Source organism: Thalassophryne amazonica, chromosome 10 (genome assembly GCF_902500255.1).
Source record: "Thalassophryne amazonica chromosome 10, fThaAma1.1, whole genome shotgun sequence".
In the NCBI taxonomy this organism is placed as follows: Eukaryota; Metazoa; Chordata; class Actinopteri; order Batrachoidiformes; family Batrachoididae; genus Thalassophryne; species Thalassophryne amazonica.
In genome coordinates this window covers 8,325,568-8,343,687 of record NC_047112.1, presented here as the reverse complement: position 1 = coordinate 8,343,687, position 18,120 = coordinate 8,325,568, and the positions used below count along the sequence as shown (strand labels likewise).

The 18,120-nt window shown below is 40.9% G+C and overlaps 1 pseudogene; it reads right to left on the bottom strand.

The window, feature by feature from the left end:
• Positions 1-18,120, bottom strand: part of LOC117519435 — a 56,987-nt pseudogene that overhangs the window by 22,786 nt on the left and 16,081 nt on the right.

The window sequence follows — 18,120 nt, the reverse complement described above, 5'->3', positions numbered from 1 at the left end:
TCCGGACTATTTGCAGGCCATGACATTGACCCTATGTGTCTTTTGCAAGGAACGTTTTCACAGTTTTTGCTCTATGGCAAGATGCATTATCATCTTGAAAATGATTCATCATCCCCAAACATCCTTTCAATTGATGTCGATAAGAAAAGTGTCCAAAATATCAACGTAAACTTGTGCATTTATTATGATGTAATGACAGCCATCTCCCCAGTGCCTTTACCTGACATGCAGCCCCATATCATCAATGACTAGTGGAAATTTACATGTTCTCATTCAGGCAGTCATCTTTATAAATCTCCATTGAATGGCAACCAAACAAAAGTTCCGGCATCATCACATTGCCCAATGCAGATTCGAGATTCTCATGAATAGACCTTCATGCAGTCATCCACAGTCCACGATTGCTTTTCCTTAGCCCCATTGTAACCTTGTTTTTTCTGTTTAGGTGTTAATGATGGCTTTCGTTTAGCTTTTCTGTATGTAAATCCCATTTCCTTTAGGCGGTTTCTTACAGTTCGGTCCACAGACGTTGACTCCAGTCTCCTCCACATTCGTTCCTCATTTGTTTTGTTGTGCAATTTTTCGATTTTTGAGACATACGAGGCCTGTCCGTAAAGTATAGGTCCTTTTTATTTTTTTCAAAAACTATATGGATTTCATTCATATGTTTTACCTCAGACATGCATGAACCCTCGTGCGCATGCGTGAGTTTTTTCCACACCTGTCGGTGACGTCATTCGTCTGTGAGCACTCCTTGTGGGAGGAGTCGTCCAGCCCTCGTCGGAATTCCTTTGTCTGAGAAGTTGCTGAGAGACTGGCGCTTTGTTTGATCAAAATTTTTTCTAACCTGTGAGACACATCGAAGTGGACATGGTTCGAAAAATTAAGCTGGTTTTTCAGTGAAATTTTAACGGCTGATGAGAGATTTTGAGGTGATACTGTCGCTTTAAGGACTTTTCACGGTGCGAGACGTCCGCGCTGCGCTCTCAGGCAGCGTCATCAGCCTGTTTCAAGCTTTAAAACCTCCACATTTCAGGCTCTATTGATCCAGGACGTCGTGAGAGAACAGAGAAGTTTCAGAAGAAGTCGGGTTTCAGCATTTTATCCGGATATTCCACTGTTAAAGGAGATTTTTTTAATGAAAGACGTGCGGACGGGTTCCGCGCGTCGGACGCAGCCGACGCGGCGCGGCGGCACAGGAAAAACACCTCCGTGTTGATAACCATTTGTTAAAATCCAGTTTGGCTTTTGATGGCTTTCAGTGGAGTGAGTATATGAGAATTGTTTATCAGCTGGAGATGTTCCAACTTGTCCTTAAGGCTTCCAACAGAGGTGTTTTTCCTGTGGACGGAGCATTGTGGCGGCTGCGAGCCGACGCTGCAATCGCCCGCACGTCTTTCATTAAAAAAATCTCCTTTAACAGTGGAATATCCAGATAAAATGCTGAAACCGACTTCTTCTGAAACTTCTCTGTTCTCTCACGACGTCCTGGATCAATAGAGCCTGAAATGTGGAGGTTTTAAGCTTGAAACAGGCTGATGACGCTGCCTGAGAGCGCTGCACGACGTCTCGCACCGTGGGAAGGTCCTTAAAGCGACAGAATCACCTCAAAATCTCTCATCAGCTGTTAAAATTTTCACTGAAAACCAGCTTAATTTTTCGAACCGTGTCCACTTCGATGTGTCTCACAGGTTTAGAAAAAATTTTGATCAAACAAAGCGCCAGTCTCTCAGCAACTTCTCAGACAAAGGAATTCCGACGAGGGGCTGGACGACTCCTCCCACAAGGAGTGCTCACAGGCGAATGACGTCACCGACAGGCGTGGAAAAACTCACGCATGCGCACGAGGGTTCAAGCATGTCTGACGTAAAACCATATGAATGAAATCCATATAGTTTTTGAAAAAATAAAAAGGACCTATACTTTACGGACAGACCTCGTATTGCTTTAAGTTTTCTGTCTTGACGCTTTGATGTCTTCCTTGGTCTACCAGTATGTTTGCCTTTAACAACCTTCCCATGTTGTTTGTATTTGGTCCAGAGTTTAGACACAGCTGACTGTGAACAACCAACATCTTTTGCAACATTGCGTGATGATTTACCCTCTTTTAAGAGTTTGATAATCCTCTCCTTTGTTTCAATTGACATCTCTCGTGTTGGAGCCATGATTCATGTCAGTCCACTTGGTGCAACAGCTCTCCAAGGTGTGATCACTCCTTTTTAGATGCAGATCTGATTTGATGCAGGTGTTAGTTTTGGGGATGAAAATTTACAGGGTGATTCCATAATTTATTCCTCAGAATTGAGTGAATCCATATTTTTTTCCTCTGCTTGGTCTAAAAAAGGTAACCGTTTACTGACTGCCACAATTTTTTTTTTCTTGATTTCTTATAGTGTTTCTTAAAGCCAGAAGTTGCCATTGAAATGACTTTAGTTTTGTGTCATGTCTGTGATCTGCTTTATTTCTGAAAAATTAAACAACTGAATGAACATCCTCCGAGGCCGGTGATTCCATAATTATTGCAAGGGGTTGTACAATACTTTCACACAAATTTGTTCATGATACTTTGAGAAATAATGTCTGCAGTCATTGCGACAAACAGCCCGCAGCAACAGAACGAGTCGTCTCGTGAATCGGTGGACGTGTGTCCTGCACTGACCTGGAGCTTGTCTTTGAGAAACCTCATGTTGGGCACTCGTAGTTGATCTGAGGCAGCAGAGCTTTCACGTCCTTCAATGTGATACTACCAAGACACAAGATAAGACAAATTTAAGGACACACCTTCAAAAGTCCTGCCTGAGCCACAGCACCTGCAGGAGTAGACAGGAACCAGGACAAGAAGAAAAAACGACGACCAAACGTAGACACCCGTAATTATGCAAATCTGAATGCTGGAAGAAGGTTGTTTGGTTTTTAGCCTACTCAAAGCTGCAAACACCTTCGTCTTCTCATTGTCAAATGATTCCAGTACCACCTCGTGCTTCCTGTCTTACTCTATGACTGTGAGATTTGGAACCAGTGACCTACGATAAGGACGGAAGGGTTTGGTACCAGGTCTCTTTAGGAGGTCCTTTTGTATTGAGAGGGAATATTTCACTGTGTGTGATCCCGCATGCAGTGCCAGAGTGTCCAAGATCCCAGTGGCTGGACAAGGACAAGGACGCACCCACGCTTTACCTGGCTGCGGTAGATAGATGGTTACTTTCGAAAGGTGGGGATGGACTGGTTGTTTGCATGGGTGGTTGGCATCCAGGACCGAAGCAGCTCAACAGTGTGATGGATGAGGTACCTGCTGCCAGACGTGGCTGGATGGAGAAAGGTGGATCAGATACAATGTCCCGTAAGATGTGCAGAAACACTTCAACAGTAACACGTCGAGGTGAAGAAGACGAAGACAACATCAATAAGGAAAAGAGGGAATTACCGCGCAAGAGGTCGGCCGGGTGTAAATGTTGGATTGTTTTTTTTACTCGGTGAAAGCTTTCCAAAATATGTCATTTGAGCAGGAATCATATTAACCAGCTTACTGCACTTACTTGACATTTCAGCAAAGCTATGGACTTGCTAGTTTTTAAGACAGGTCGCCAATTTTGACAGGATTTTAGCAGCTTCAGGAGACAGCAGCAGAACAGGCCTCGTGTGTAAAACGTTAGGTGCTGTTCACTGGTTTACCAGCAGATGGTGCTGTTATCAGGGTTGGGAGTCTACATTTCCAGATGAAATGTGAAGGCAACGTCTGTAAGTTTTTTTGTTATTTAGGCTCAGCAGGACTGCCTGGAGGGAAGGCAAATCTGATACAGCCGACAATGTGAATTTTTAAAATTACACCGTTTAATCAAAAATATAGCACTGGAGAAATGAAATCCTTCTTCTTCATCCAGTAAACTGGACATCATCAGCCGCTCAGTTCTGTAAAACACACACATCAGAGTCGACCACGAAGAGAGAAAGTTCAGACTCAGAAAGCAGAGAGCGAAGTACAGATCTGCCCTGGATCACATTTAGTCTTCAGGACAGTTAGTCACACACACACACACACGTATGTCACATGGATGAGAACTAAAGTCCTGAGGACCAATTAGACGTCCTGCTGTTGCAGAGGACGGTTGTGTTGTCGGCATGCAACTGTGATGGAGGCCAGCAGGTGTCGCTGTGCATGTGGTAGTCAAGAGGCCTCACTGCCCATCAGCCAAAGGATACTCTGGCCACCTTAGACCAGAGCCCGGGTTTTAGCCACTGGTCAGAGCATGAGCCTCCCATGTCAGAGGTCGTGGGAACAAGTGGGAGGAGTCAAAACACATCACAGAGAACCTGCTACACAACAGCATTCCCACGTTAAACAAACCTGCACACAGGTGTCTCTAGATCGACCCTGGATGGAGACGAATGGCCAAAATGTAGCTGACGCTCCCTCGTAATACGTGATCCTCTGAATCTAAGAAACCACTTGCTTGACACAGTCATTCCAGCGGTACCCAAGGATCCTCCATAGTGACCTAGTACCAAAGACACCCAGTTGTCTATGATGGTCAGAATCCAAGTCTCACACCCATATGGTAGGACAGGAAACAGCAGGTACTGGCATCGCCAAAAACCTCCATCCAGCAACCTCGTGACTTCCAGTGGTGGGTACAGCTAACCAAAAAGTTAGCTTCGATAACCGTTATTCTGCTAACTGAAAAGTTATCTTTTATAAAGCTAAACTGATAAACCCCTAAAAAAAAAAAAAAAATTAGCAGAAGTTACAGCTAAAAGCTAAACTGATAACTTTCAGTATTGACTCCAGTACACTGGCAGCTACTGACACAACAACGAGTCAATGCTTCTGTCTCAGATCAGCCTTCTCTCAGCAAAAGAGACCTGGTGACCAGAGAGAAGAGAAAGAAAGAAAGAAAGATAAGAAAGAAAGAAAAAAGAAAAGAAAGAAAGAAAGAAAGAAAGAAAGAAAGAAATTACTTTCGCACCATACAGACTTGCAGGCATATCACACGAGTCATGCACAGGCAGACAATTTTGACTTATGGTTAAAAAATTTAAACTAATTCCAGACAAGTTACTGAAATTAATGTCACCTGTGTTGTTTTACGAAGTGAAAATATCAGCTATATGTTTTAGTTTTAAAGTAATGCACTAATTTTATCGCAGTGCATTACGGGAAAATTGCCTTCTACTGGCCATCCAGCTGATGGCAGTGTTCATGGCAGTGTGAATACCAATTGCCACACATTCGCTAAAAGTGCTGAATCACTTAACAAACAGAACTTTCAGTTTTCAAATTGCCTTTTTTTTTTTTTTTACAAATGGAAAAAAAGACATATTTAGAAATACAGATTTATTTGTAAAACCCACCACACGTTACAGTAACTTGTGTACCGACTAGGCCTGGGCGATATATCGACTTTATTGATTAAGTCGAGTTTTTTGTTGTGGTCGATAAAAAAAATGAGAGTTTTTTATCCTCCTGCTGCGGTGCACCTTTTTGTCCCCAGGACCTTCTGTAGCCCCCCTCCCCGTCCCGTTTCCTTCACACAATAACAAACATGGCTAAACGCTGATAAAAAGCAAGTTTCATTATGGTTTGGGATTGCTGTGACAGACATGGAACAAGTGACTGCACGCTGCAAAGTTTGCCGAAAGCCCATTGGAACAAAACACAGCCGCACAACAAGCTTATTCCAGCATCTAAAACAGAGGCATCCAGCTGTGTGGGACAAATGCAACACTTTACGAGGGTAACAAGAGCGCAAACTCCCGCTAAAAAGCAGCTTACTCTGGTGGAATCATTTACCTAAGTGCATTTTTTTAAATCAAAAGAACAGATGGAGCCTCAATTCCAGAAGGCAAGTAGTAGTTACTTTTGTTAAGTTTTTGATCAAATAAAAGCAAAAATTGTTTTGAGTTATCTCTGTCATTTGTACTAAATGTTTTCTTTTAAAAAGTAGGGGGGGGGGGGGATCGGAAAAAATCGAAAGTCAAATTTTTTCGGAAAAAAATTTGAGATTTTATTTTTAGGCCAAATCACCCACTGATGTCAGTAAACTACTTTTCCCATAATGCATTGCGGCATGTGTGTCTGTAAACACTAAATCCTTCAAAATTAGTGCATTACTTTAAAACTAAAACATATTTTCACTTTGTAAAATGACAGAGCTAACGTTAATTTCAATAACTTCTCCGCAATTAGTTTGTTTAAATTTTTAACCATAAGTCAAAGCTGTCTGCATGTGCATGACTCCTCTTCCTTTCTCTCTGGTAGTTACCTTTCCTCTGCTGGCAGAGGATTGAGCGCTACCTCTCATAGCTCTCTGTCTGCTACAAAACATGTAACAGACAGGCATTAAAATGTACGATTGCAGACTTTACAAATGTGTTTAACTATTAAGCTTTATTCACTATGCCCACAAAAATATGTTCACGGTCTAAAAGTTATTGGAAATGAATGTATCGGAAGCTAATTGGTCCGCTGATGGTTTTCAAAGTTATCTGAAAAGCTAATCCACTAACAAAAATGTTAGCTTCGTTAATTAGCAATTAGCGGATTAGCAGAAGAGTGCGCACCACTGATGACTTCATAAGTTCGTCACTGGCATCCCTTGATTTCAAAGGCAGAAGACCCAGAGACATGAACGTCCCTACAGAAATAAGCAAAAGTCTTACATTTAACAGATAAATAAACCACCAGAACGTGATTAGATCCACGCGGTACGTGACGGGCAGTGAACCTGTAAATTCATGACTGTCCCTGAGTGAGCACTTTAACTCTGGATGAGTTCCGGTGTCAAGGACTACTGTCATCGGTGCTTCTGACCCTCCGCTTCTCCAGCTACTGTTGCTATTTTCACAGGAGACAGGAAGGTGCCCTGTCCCAGTCTGTCATGTCACTTCCTGGACCTTATCAGGCAGTGGCAGGCTGTTTGTCCTGGAACAGCTTACACCCAAAACACAAATCTGACCTGACGAACAACAACTAGAAAGACTGACAATATGTCCATATGACAGCTGACTCTGAAGCGCTTCAGTTTTTCACTTTTCCTTCCCACCAAAGCTCGATTAAATTTGATTATCTGGAGTATATGTCAGGTTTTGTTACTAGTTTGGTAGGACCTCTGACCTCTTGTGTGACTTATATGCTGAAAAACTACATGTTCCTTATTAATAATATAAACTACTGATATAAGATAAACTTTATTGATCTCACAGAGGAGAAATTCACGTTACATCAGCTCTTAAGACAACACACAAGATGGGTGCAAGTAGAGGAAAATGTTCATCAAACAGCATGTGCAAGGATAAGCAATAATAATAATAATACTTGTAACAGTACAAGACATAAGAAATGAGGTAGAAATAGAATATGTATGTATATATGCACACGCATATATATATATATATATATATATATATATATATATATATATATATATATATATATATATATATATATATGCATACACACATATACACATATATATACACACCCACGTACATACCTTTACACACATACATACACAAACATATGCACCCAAAAACACATACACATATGCACACACATATCTATACACATATACATATGCATATATATATATATATATAAACATGATTGGGATTGAAAAGGAGATAGGAGCATCTTCTTTACAATATGTGAAATGGAGTTTAGATGTGATAAGGTGACATTAGTGCAGGGATTTGTAAACGAGTTGTTATTGCACATGATATGTGGACATATTAATATTGATATTGCACGTGATTTGTGGACATATTACTGCATGTGGTTATTTCACAGTGTTATTGTACAGTCTGACAGCAGCAGGGAGGAACGACCTGTGGTATCGTTCCTTCTTGCACTGAGGGTGCCTCAGTCTGTCACTGAACGAGGCACCCTCAGTGCAAGAAGGAACGATACCGCAGGGACATAGGGCTTTCCCATGAATCAACACACTATAACCAAAATAAATGGCAATAATAAAAGTACACTGTAACAACACATAAAAATCCCAAATTAAAGAGCTGGAAAAAATATATCTAAATTTTTCCAACACTGCAGTCTGTGTTCATCTGCATCAAGTGGCATCCAACATGTTGTCCAACTCATGTTTGTTTTTGGAATTTATGAGGCCTTTAGATACACGCCACAGGCTGAGGACTTCCTTCTAAAATCCACTACGTTCATGTCTCCATACGTGTCTATCTGATGATTCCTTTTGTCCATCTTGCTTATTTTTGGATTCAAGAAGTCCTTATGTTAAGTAAGAGCACATGCTGTGTTGTGCACATGTGCTAGTGAGTTGCTGTTAAACTTGATGCCACTTGAAACACTGTGTTCCACATACTAAAAAAAAACTAAAATAAAAACATACTGGGGATCAACTTACACTCTGGTGCGACTGACAAATGTTGCTTTTTGTTGTTCACAAAGCAGCATTGCTGACAGGAGCAGCGTCAGTACAACCAGACTTTTTTGCGGGACTATGTTCAATTTTATTTGCAATACATGCAACCAAAATAATAGCAACAGAAATTGGACTGCAAACCCAAAACAATATTTGAGTTTGTCCACTAGTATATATACATTATTATAACAGTTTTTTGTGTGACGACGAGTTGTTTTGTCACACTTCAGGGTTCAGGTGGTTGGAAGACGAACACACGTACGCTGGTGTGACCATGCCTGTGTGGGCATGCTCAGATGAAATACACAGTCTGTGGGTTTCCATTACAAATTACTGGAAACTGACAAATACTGAATTGAAAATGTGAAAATGCAATTGCAAAAACATTTTTATGTCCACAGGAAGTGGTTTTTCAAGTGATTTGAAAAGGCCTTATTTTGAAAAACTGCAATGAAGACACTTTTTCCACTATTACAGGTCACATGATGTAGAAAAAGAGTCACATGACACGCGCCGACTCGCACTGTGGTTGGAAAAGCCTCCACGTGTTTATTTATCTTGGTAGTGGAACAAAACATCCGTCCTTATGGAATAGGTCATATAATACGATGATCCTGATGGGTCTGGTTGACATTTTTCTCATCCTTATGATCCATTTGTCATTTTTTTCCCTGTTGTCTCAATTAATTATCTAAATAGGTAAATATGTTCATTCTGTTCCCTGTCCAGGGCTGAATGTGGGACCTGTGGGACCCTCAGGAGATGAATGCAAGGATCACCAGAGTGGACCTGGTTTCACCTGCTGCAACAATCTGGTCAGGGTCCATCATGGTCTGTACACGGCTGTGACTGGATGTGAACATGTTTGAGGCAAAACACTCACCTGCCCTCATGGTTCCGATCCAAGAACTCAAATTGTTTCCTCAACCACCTACAGCCACAAAGACAGAGAAATACCAAGAGCTTTTTTAATTAGAACAAGGAACTCCAACTTTAATTATTATTATTAATAATTATTATTATTATTATTACTTACAAACTATTATATTTTAACAACAAGCTTATCTTATAATAAAATAAAATAAAAATAATAAAGTAAAATACAGTAAAAAAAAAATTCAACTATGCTACATTTTTCAAAGTGGGCAGGAGTGAAAGAAAAGTCATTATCATGCTGCATTATGGGAAATGTAGGATACCGTCATTTTCAAGAGGGATGAGATCTGCATTGTTAAAGACACAAATCAATTTTAAAAAGCTGAATCAATGAAAATTAATTCAATTAGTGAAAAAAAGTTGTTTTATTAAAAATCACTCATTACAGAACAGCATTTATTTTTGAATGATAAAACTCGAATTGTCTCAAAGGCAACTGTGAGCAAAATTACAATTTTTTGGGGGGTTTTTTCGGACTATTGGGATGGTTGTGCATGAAAATCCCAGTAGATCAGCTGATCCTAATCCTGATTAAAACACCAACCAACAACTAGGTTCTTCTTCCTCATTCTGATGCTCATTTTGACCTTCAGCAGATCTTTGTGATCACATCGACATGCCGAAATGCATCAGCGTTCTATCATGCGATTGGCTGGTGAGATATCTGGATGAATGTGCGCTTGAACGGGTGTACCTAGTAAAGTGGCCGTTGGGTGTACGTCCTATCGTGGATGTTAGAGAATCTCCATCTTTTTTCAGTGTAATCTTACACAAATACCACCTCACTCGGTGGGAGGAGGAGGAACAGGAAGACAGAGGACAGAAAGGAGAGGAGCAGTAGGAGCCAGTAAGCCTGTATCCAGTCGTGAGCAATTTGTATTTAGATTTTGCAAATTGTTTCTTACTTTTAGTCTGGATACCCTGTGTGCTTCTTACCCTGTGTGCTGCTATATAATGCTGCTGGAACCTCACTTTCCCTGAGGAAGTCTTCCCAAGGGATTAATAAAGTTTTATCTAATCTAATCAAAATTTTATATTAAAAAAAACAAAGATCTCTTCTTAGTCGGTTATTTTCTAACTTTGCTTCATTTTGTCTGCACAATACTGTCTCAGCACAACAAGTTGCTGAATGGATGCTTTGAATTTCAATTCAGGACAATATCTGTCAAACGCCAGCTTAAAAAAAATAAACTGATGAATTTTTGTGATGAATGCATGCTGCAGACAAATTTAAGGAGGGTAAGAAAATCCTCATTATGCACAGAAGTAAACCCTCAGTGCTCTGAAAACCAAAGTCTGCATCCGCGGATTTAAACAGAGTAAATATTTTCATCCCAAAACCAAATATTTGTTGTCTCCTGTAACCAGGAACCAAAACCGATGAGGGAAAAAATGTAACTGCTGAGCAGCAGAACGTGTCGGCGGACTGCAAGCAGTCGCACAAAGTTAAACGATCCATGTTTTGTGATTTTTGTGAGACTTCATGATGTGTGAAGTCACATTAATCTGTAATTACACCCAGCATACAGCTAAAGCATATAAATCTGAATGGTGATATGATGGTTTGATAAATATTTAGCCGTGATGTGCAACGTACACAACAGCGATCTCAAACTGGTGGCTAAAGGGCCAAATGAGGCCAGTGATTCAACTGTTTCTGGTCCGCAACAGCTTCTTCTTCTTCTTAAAACAGCAACATAAGCACACCAGGATCACATCCAGGATACAGATCATTTCCATCGGGTCGGGACAAGTCGGTGTTGCACAGCTATTCCGTTTAATCCCGAACAGAAAAGTGGGGCACGTTTTGAAGCATCATAGCAACTTCTTGATCCATCTTCGTCAATTTTGAACAAACTTGGCGTACGTAGTAGTTATGGCACTAGATTTGAAATCAGGGTCCACTTTTTGAATAATTCAAAAATTTCAACCCGATTCTCGAAATCATTGATAGTGTGTGGTACCTTCTGGGTAGTCGCAGTCTCAACTGTTTCAATCGGGTTCAAACTTCCTCATGACTATGACTTTAAACTTGTCTGACTGTGCTCCATCAGGGTAAAAATTTGAAGGCGAAGCAGCATTTGTTACGGTTTTTGTTCAAAGTCGAACAGCTCGATCATGTCTGACTGAGGCCGCAGCTCCTTTTTTTCATTTTTGGACACGTTGCCAGGTCTGCACTTTATAAGCTAACCTGTTAGGAGGCAAGATGAATTACGCTGTTTCATCCCATTTTTGCACTTGTTTGGATCGTGGGCAATTGTAGTGGAATAGCCCTATTACATGTTTGCTTTGATCTACAGTTGGGTCCAAAAGTATTTGGACAGTCACATGTGGGTCACATGTGGGCCCCAACCTTTTTTTTTCTTCTTTTTTTTGTAATTTTGCATCAGTACACCCCAACAATGGAGCTGAAATGATGAAATTACAGGAATGTTTCTCCATTTTCTGAGGCAATTACAAACTCGACTAAATCTAGACATTATTGTTTGAGCTGCAACTAACAGTTATTTTCATAACTGTTAAATCTGTCGATTATTTTCTCGATTTACTGATAAGTTGTTTGGTCTATAAAATGTCAGAAAAAAGATGACAAATTTCATTCAGTGTTTCCCAGAGCCCAAGATGACGTCCTCAAGTGTTTTCCCACAAGCAAAAAGACATTCAGGACAACGCCAGAGGAGGAAAGAAAGCAGGAATGGAAAAAAACATAAAAATAAAAAGAATTAATTCAAAGAACTGGGACTTTTTAAAATTTACAAATAAGTAAGTTGCCCAAAAGGTCAGGGACACAACTGTAAGTTGCTTTTTGGCTGTCAGTTCATTTTTCTTTCACAAAAAGTTAACTTCCCAAATGAATAAACACTCGAGATCCTGACGCATGTTTGAGCAGCTTTAGTCATCATCTGACAGGTGACATGAGCATTTCAGGGCTTCTGGTACATTTTTTACTTGAAACCCAAAATTCATTTAAAAAGGCATTTATAAATGTCAGAAATGCATGAGGTTTTTTTTTTTTGGCAGGCAGATCTTTGACATCCCAGTATTAATGTATGCAAATCTTTATTTTGAGAGTATTATGATTGTTGAGTTTTAAGAAATTAAACTTTGGTTGAAGGACATACAGAAGGACGGAATTTCTCCTGACAAGCAGAGCTTACAGTTGGGGAAAAAAGACAATTAAATGATTATGAATACACTTGCCAATTAATTTAGCAGTTAATTAATCACTGCACCTCCAGTTACAGTGAATGCAAATGATCACTTTTACAGCCAATTTTCTAAAGATCAGTCAGGGGATGGATACATGAACATTTCCGTATCATTGAAAATGCATTGGGCTTCATTTGCATCAGTAATTAAGGTCCACCTGCAGTACCTTTATGACCCAGTTTGGAAGTCACTGGTCTACACAACAGTCACATCTCCATCATTTCATTTCACTTCTACTGTGGCCGCGCACAGAGTCCCCCCCCCCCCCCCCCCCAAAAAAAAAATGACAAACAGTCCAAATACTTATGGTCCAGAGTGTAATTATTATTAGTCACGTGTGTGAATTCGGACCTTTCTATTTGCTGCGGGGCTGCTGATCTCTGAGTGTCGACCATCAGCCAGTTCAGACCGGTGACCCACATGTTGACCTCCTCCTCGCTGAAGGCTGCAAAAGCACAAACACACAAACACACACACAGACACGGATCAGATATCACTGAAATGACAATAGATGAACAACACTTGGTAAAATAACAGCTCTTTGTACGCTGTTAAAAAATATACAAATATGTGAAATTGGCTAGAAAATAAAATCAAAACATCAGGTTCTAGTTTCTTTCTAATTTGGGGTGAAGTGGTGCAGCACGAATGTTAGGAGTGGCCCGATTTTAATCCAAACAGATTCCATACGGTGCATTTACTGACCAGCGACACTGAGCGACTTCAGGCGAAACTCCAGCCCATAGAGCACAATGAAGCAGTGGGCGGAGTCCAGTTTACGCGCCTCCTCCGGGTAGCGCTCAAAATCACGGGAGCCCTTCCCCAACCGCAGCTCTCGGATCTCTCGGATGTCGACTGGAGGAGGAAGGAAGGAAAGGATAGTGTTGCATGAGCACACACACACACACGCACGCACGTGCACAGTGTAAATCAGCTCAGAGCACTGCTGCCTTTCCTCACTACACTGTGCACAACAGTGTGCATGTGCATGTGCATGTAGAAAAAACAAAGAAACACACAAACATGCCAGCTGTCTAGAAAAGGATGCTCGAAAAGTCTGCAGAGCTCATCAGCTGTTCATCAACAGTTTTAACTCCACAACATCTGAGGTAATTTCTTTGTTTACATACAAACTGCAAATCAGGAAAAAAAAAAAAAAAAATGGTATAAAAATACAAATAAGAAAAAAAAACCCACAGTGATTCATACATTTAGTTTGATTTGGCTTGAACCCAAGATATTTCATGTTTTTTTCTGGTCAACGTCGTTTAATTTCTTAACATTAATCCATTCCTGCAACACCCTCCAAAAACATTTACCACTTTGGAATGTTGCCATTCCTTCTCACAACACGTAAAAGATATTTTAGAGTTGAAGACACCGAGAGATGAAACGTTTCAGGTGTTATTTTGTCCCATTCTTCCTGCAAACATGTCTTAAAAATGCAACAGCGTCGACCTCGTACTGTTGCACACCTTATTTTACAAAGTCTCCACACATTCTCTATTGGGGACAAGTCAGGACTGCAGGCAGGCCAGTCCAGTACCCGTACCCTCTTCTTCTGCAGCCATGCCTTTGTAATGTGTGCAGAATGTAGTTTTGGGTTGTCAGGGGGGTGATGGTCTAGTGGTTAAGCGTTGGGCTTGAGACCAGAGGATCCTCGATTAAAATCCCAGCCTGACCAGAAAATCACTAAGGGCCCTTGGACAAGGTCCTTAATCCCCTAGTTGCTCCCGGTGTGTAGCGAGTACCTTGTATGGCAGCACCCTCACATCGGGGTGAATGTGAGGCATTATTGTAAAGCGCTTTGAGCGTCTGATGCAGATAGAAAAGCGCTACATAAAAATCAATTCCATTTACCATTTGTTGAAAAATGCACAGGAAAAAATGTCATATTGAAGGCAGCATATGTTGCTCTAAAATCTCAATGTACTTTTCTGCACTAACGCCGCCATCGTGTAAGCGTGAATTACTTTTGCCGAGGGCACTGACACAAGCCCAGACCATGACAGGCTCTGGCTTTTGGACTTGTTGTTGATAACAGTCTGGATGGTCATTTTCATCTTTGTCACATGGCATCCAACAAAGGTTTCCCAAAGGAATCCCTTGCTCCTGTGGTTATATCAGCTATTGATGAATGACAGTTCTTCATGCAACATCATTTGAGAGATCATAGATTACAGGCTTTTTATCTCATTTTTATGCACTTTCCCTTTACACAATAAAATTTCTCCAGACTCCTTGAATTGTCAAATAATATTATACACTGTAGAGAGAGAAATACGCAAATCCCTGCTAATCTTCCTTTGGGGAACATTGTTTTCAAACAGTTCAGTAGTTTTCTCAAGCATTTGTTGACAAAGTTGAGATCCTCTGCCCATCTTTACTCCTCTAAGACTCAGTCTTACATGGACACTGCATTTGGTCCACATCATGACTACAACCCCCTGTTGACATCACCCTTTTTTTCAAATAACATTATTTCATTGTTTCATTTATAACATAATTTATTTTTTTTAATTCATTACTAACCCTAAACTGGCCCTGTCCCAACCACAACCAGTGAAACCAGCTAAACATGCAGAATACTACAGTACATCATTTCTATATTGGCCAGAGCAAAGTGGGCAGATTGCTGCCTAAACGAAATTCCACCAGGCTACCAGATGGTGGTCCTGTACCCATAGATGAGCAGTATACCTATGCCAAGACCCAACCATCCTCTGTTTATTTGTCCTTAACCAAGGTGAAATGCAGGTGGGGGCGCTGTTCCATCCAAATATAAATAGCACAGCAATCAGTTATCCAGCAGTAGTTACTTAGTCGAAATTGTATTTGAGGTCCTCATCATAATCGATTATTTGAACAATTGATTGAACTTCCAACCTTTGAAATATGAACTTTAGTCATAACCAGCCAACTGGTGATGCTCTTAGTCAACAGGCCAGTAGGATTAGGGTTATGTCTAAGGTTAGAGTGTCTTCAGAGGATCTTTGAGTACCTCTGGATTGACTTAGAGTCAAGTAAGCAGTTCCATTGGAAGCTTCAAATGAGGCATCACTTGAAATGTGAAAGAATGACAGCAATAGCATTTAGGCCATATGGTGCATTTCTCTGGCTGTGACCCAACACATAGGTCCCTCATTGTTGAAGACCCCAGGAACTGGAAAATGCAAAGCGATGCCCACACATGTACATGATTACATTCAAGAGGTGAGGATCAGATCCGGCGCCACAAGGGGGTGTTTGGGGGCGACGCCCCCTCACGTCATCAACCCCGCCCCCTGTGATAAACTCATCGCTCCCTTAATATGTTTTTTCTGGCGCCAGACCTGGTGAGGATGAACAGCTGTCTGTTTGGGTGGCTGCCATCAATGACCCAAGGCACCCTGTGGCAACAACACGGCTCACCTGCACATGTTCCCAAACCTGTCCTAAAGTTAGTTATCTTGTGTCAAAGGTAGGATTATGTAGGGTTACATATACCGGTAGGTGTTGGATTAGAGTTCTGATTATAACAGCAGATCCTTTTACAAAGATGCAGCGTGACTGAGGATGGTCGTGGTTGACATCAAACAGAAGGATCCTCAGTCAACTGATTTGGACTGAGGATCCTATTTTGAAGGCATTGTTGGGTAAATTCACTAAGAATTGTTTTAGTTGTTGTCGACTGGGAGGTCAACAGCAGTTACAACAATTGAGACCATCCAAGATCATCTTAACCAAACCTGCATTCAGTCATTTGGTTCTGCTGGTGTTACTATGTCTGCCTCAAACTGTAGTCAACTTTGCTTTGACCTAAGGACCCCTCCATCATTATTTAATGATATCCTGCCATAGAGTCAAACCTGTTTTCAGTCTGTCTTGTTACATGGACTCACTCTACATCTCAGTCAGCTCTTCACTGGTCCATGTGTCACGTTTCATGTGCATCAGTTAAGTGAATTTTGAGTAATCCTGATAATAAAAGCAGCTGAAAATGTTTCCTACTTTGCAGAAGTGAAAACAAACTCAAAAAGTGTGTGAGCATTGCAATTATTTGTTTTATAAAGTGTTTATGCAACGGCTGTAAAGTTATATTTATGACCTCCTTCCCTCTACGACCATGAAATGTCTGCAAATAGAAAAGTAAAAAAGTTTTCCTGTAGCACAAAATTCAACCACAAAGAGGATTTCTTCGAACCGCCAGGCGGGAAGCAGGCATTTCTGCTAAACGCAGGTTAAAATCTGTATTTACGGGGGATTTTGTCGTCCCATTTACAGGAGACAGAGAGTGAACCGACTGAGGGGGAACAGAAAGGCCACGTTAGGTGAGAGTCGGCAGAGCGCACTGTCAACTTTGAACTCGACTCTGACACTTCCAGTCACGGTCACACCCACAAAGAGAAGTCAGGATTATTGATTTAACAGATGTGCAAACACACACTCATACGTCCACACAGCAAACACCGACCCAACAACTCTACTTATGTGTGTCTGCGCTGTTTTTTCTGCACAGACCTGCAAAAATCTCCTTTTGCACAGGATCTAAATGTGCACCTGAACCCAAAGTCATTAAAATATGAAGCAGATCCACATGATCACACAATATTAACAAAACCAAACAATATTAAGTGTTTCAGTGAATTCTGCTGTGATATGATGTTGGCTGAAACCAAAACATCTTCAGACTAATGTGGAAAAGCCAAGCTGATTTGTATTTTTGGTTTTCTTCTGCTCCTGGTTGCTTGGGATCACCACAGTAGATCTAGTACAAATACACATTGGGATTTGACAAACGTTTTCTGCCGGATAGTCTTCCCAATGGAACTCCAGCTGGACATGGAGAAACCTGCTCACTGCGCCTGATGTTCCCAAGTGGCACCCCAACCAAGTACTAATCAGGACTTACTCTGTGTCGTGTCTGAGATCTGATGGGATTGAGTGTGTACAGAGCTGCACTGCCGCAGGAATCAACTTGAAATGTACAAACGAGCCTTTCACAAACATATCGGTATCGGCATTATTTTTGCAAATACAACCCCAATTCCAATAAAGTTGGGACGGTGTGTGAAATGTAAATAAAAACATAATACGATTTGCAAATCCTCTTCCACCTATATTCAATTGAATACACCACAAAGACGAATATCTGCAAATATTGTGCAAATATCTGCTCCTTTTGAAATGAATACCTGCAACACGTTTCAAAAAAGCTGGGACAGGGCAACAAAAAACTGGGAAAGTTGATGAATGCTCAAAGAACAAGTGTTTGGAACATTCCACAGGTGAACAGGTTAACTGGAAACAGGTGAGTGTCATGATTGGGTATAAAAGGAGCATCTCCAAAAGGCTCAGCCGTTCACAAGCAAAGATGGGGCGAGGATCACCGCTTTGTGAACATCTGCATGAAAAAATAGTCCAACAGTTTAAGAACAATGTTTCTCAACATTCAATTACAAGGAATTTAGGAATTCCATCATCTACAGTCCACAATATAATCACAAAATTCAGAGAATCTGGAGAACTTTCTACACGTAAGCTGCAAGGCCAAAAACCAACACTTAATGCTCGAAATCTTCGATCCCTCAGGTGGCATTGCATT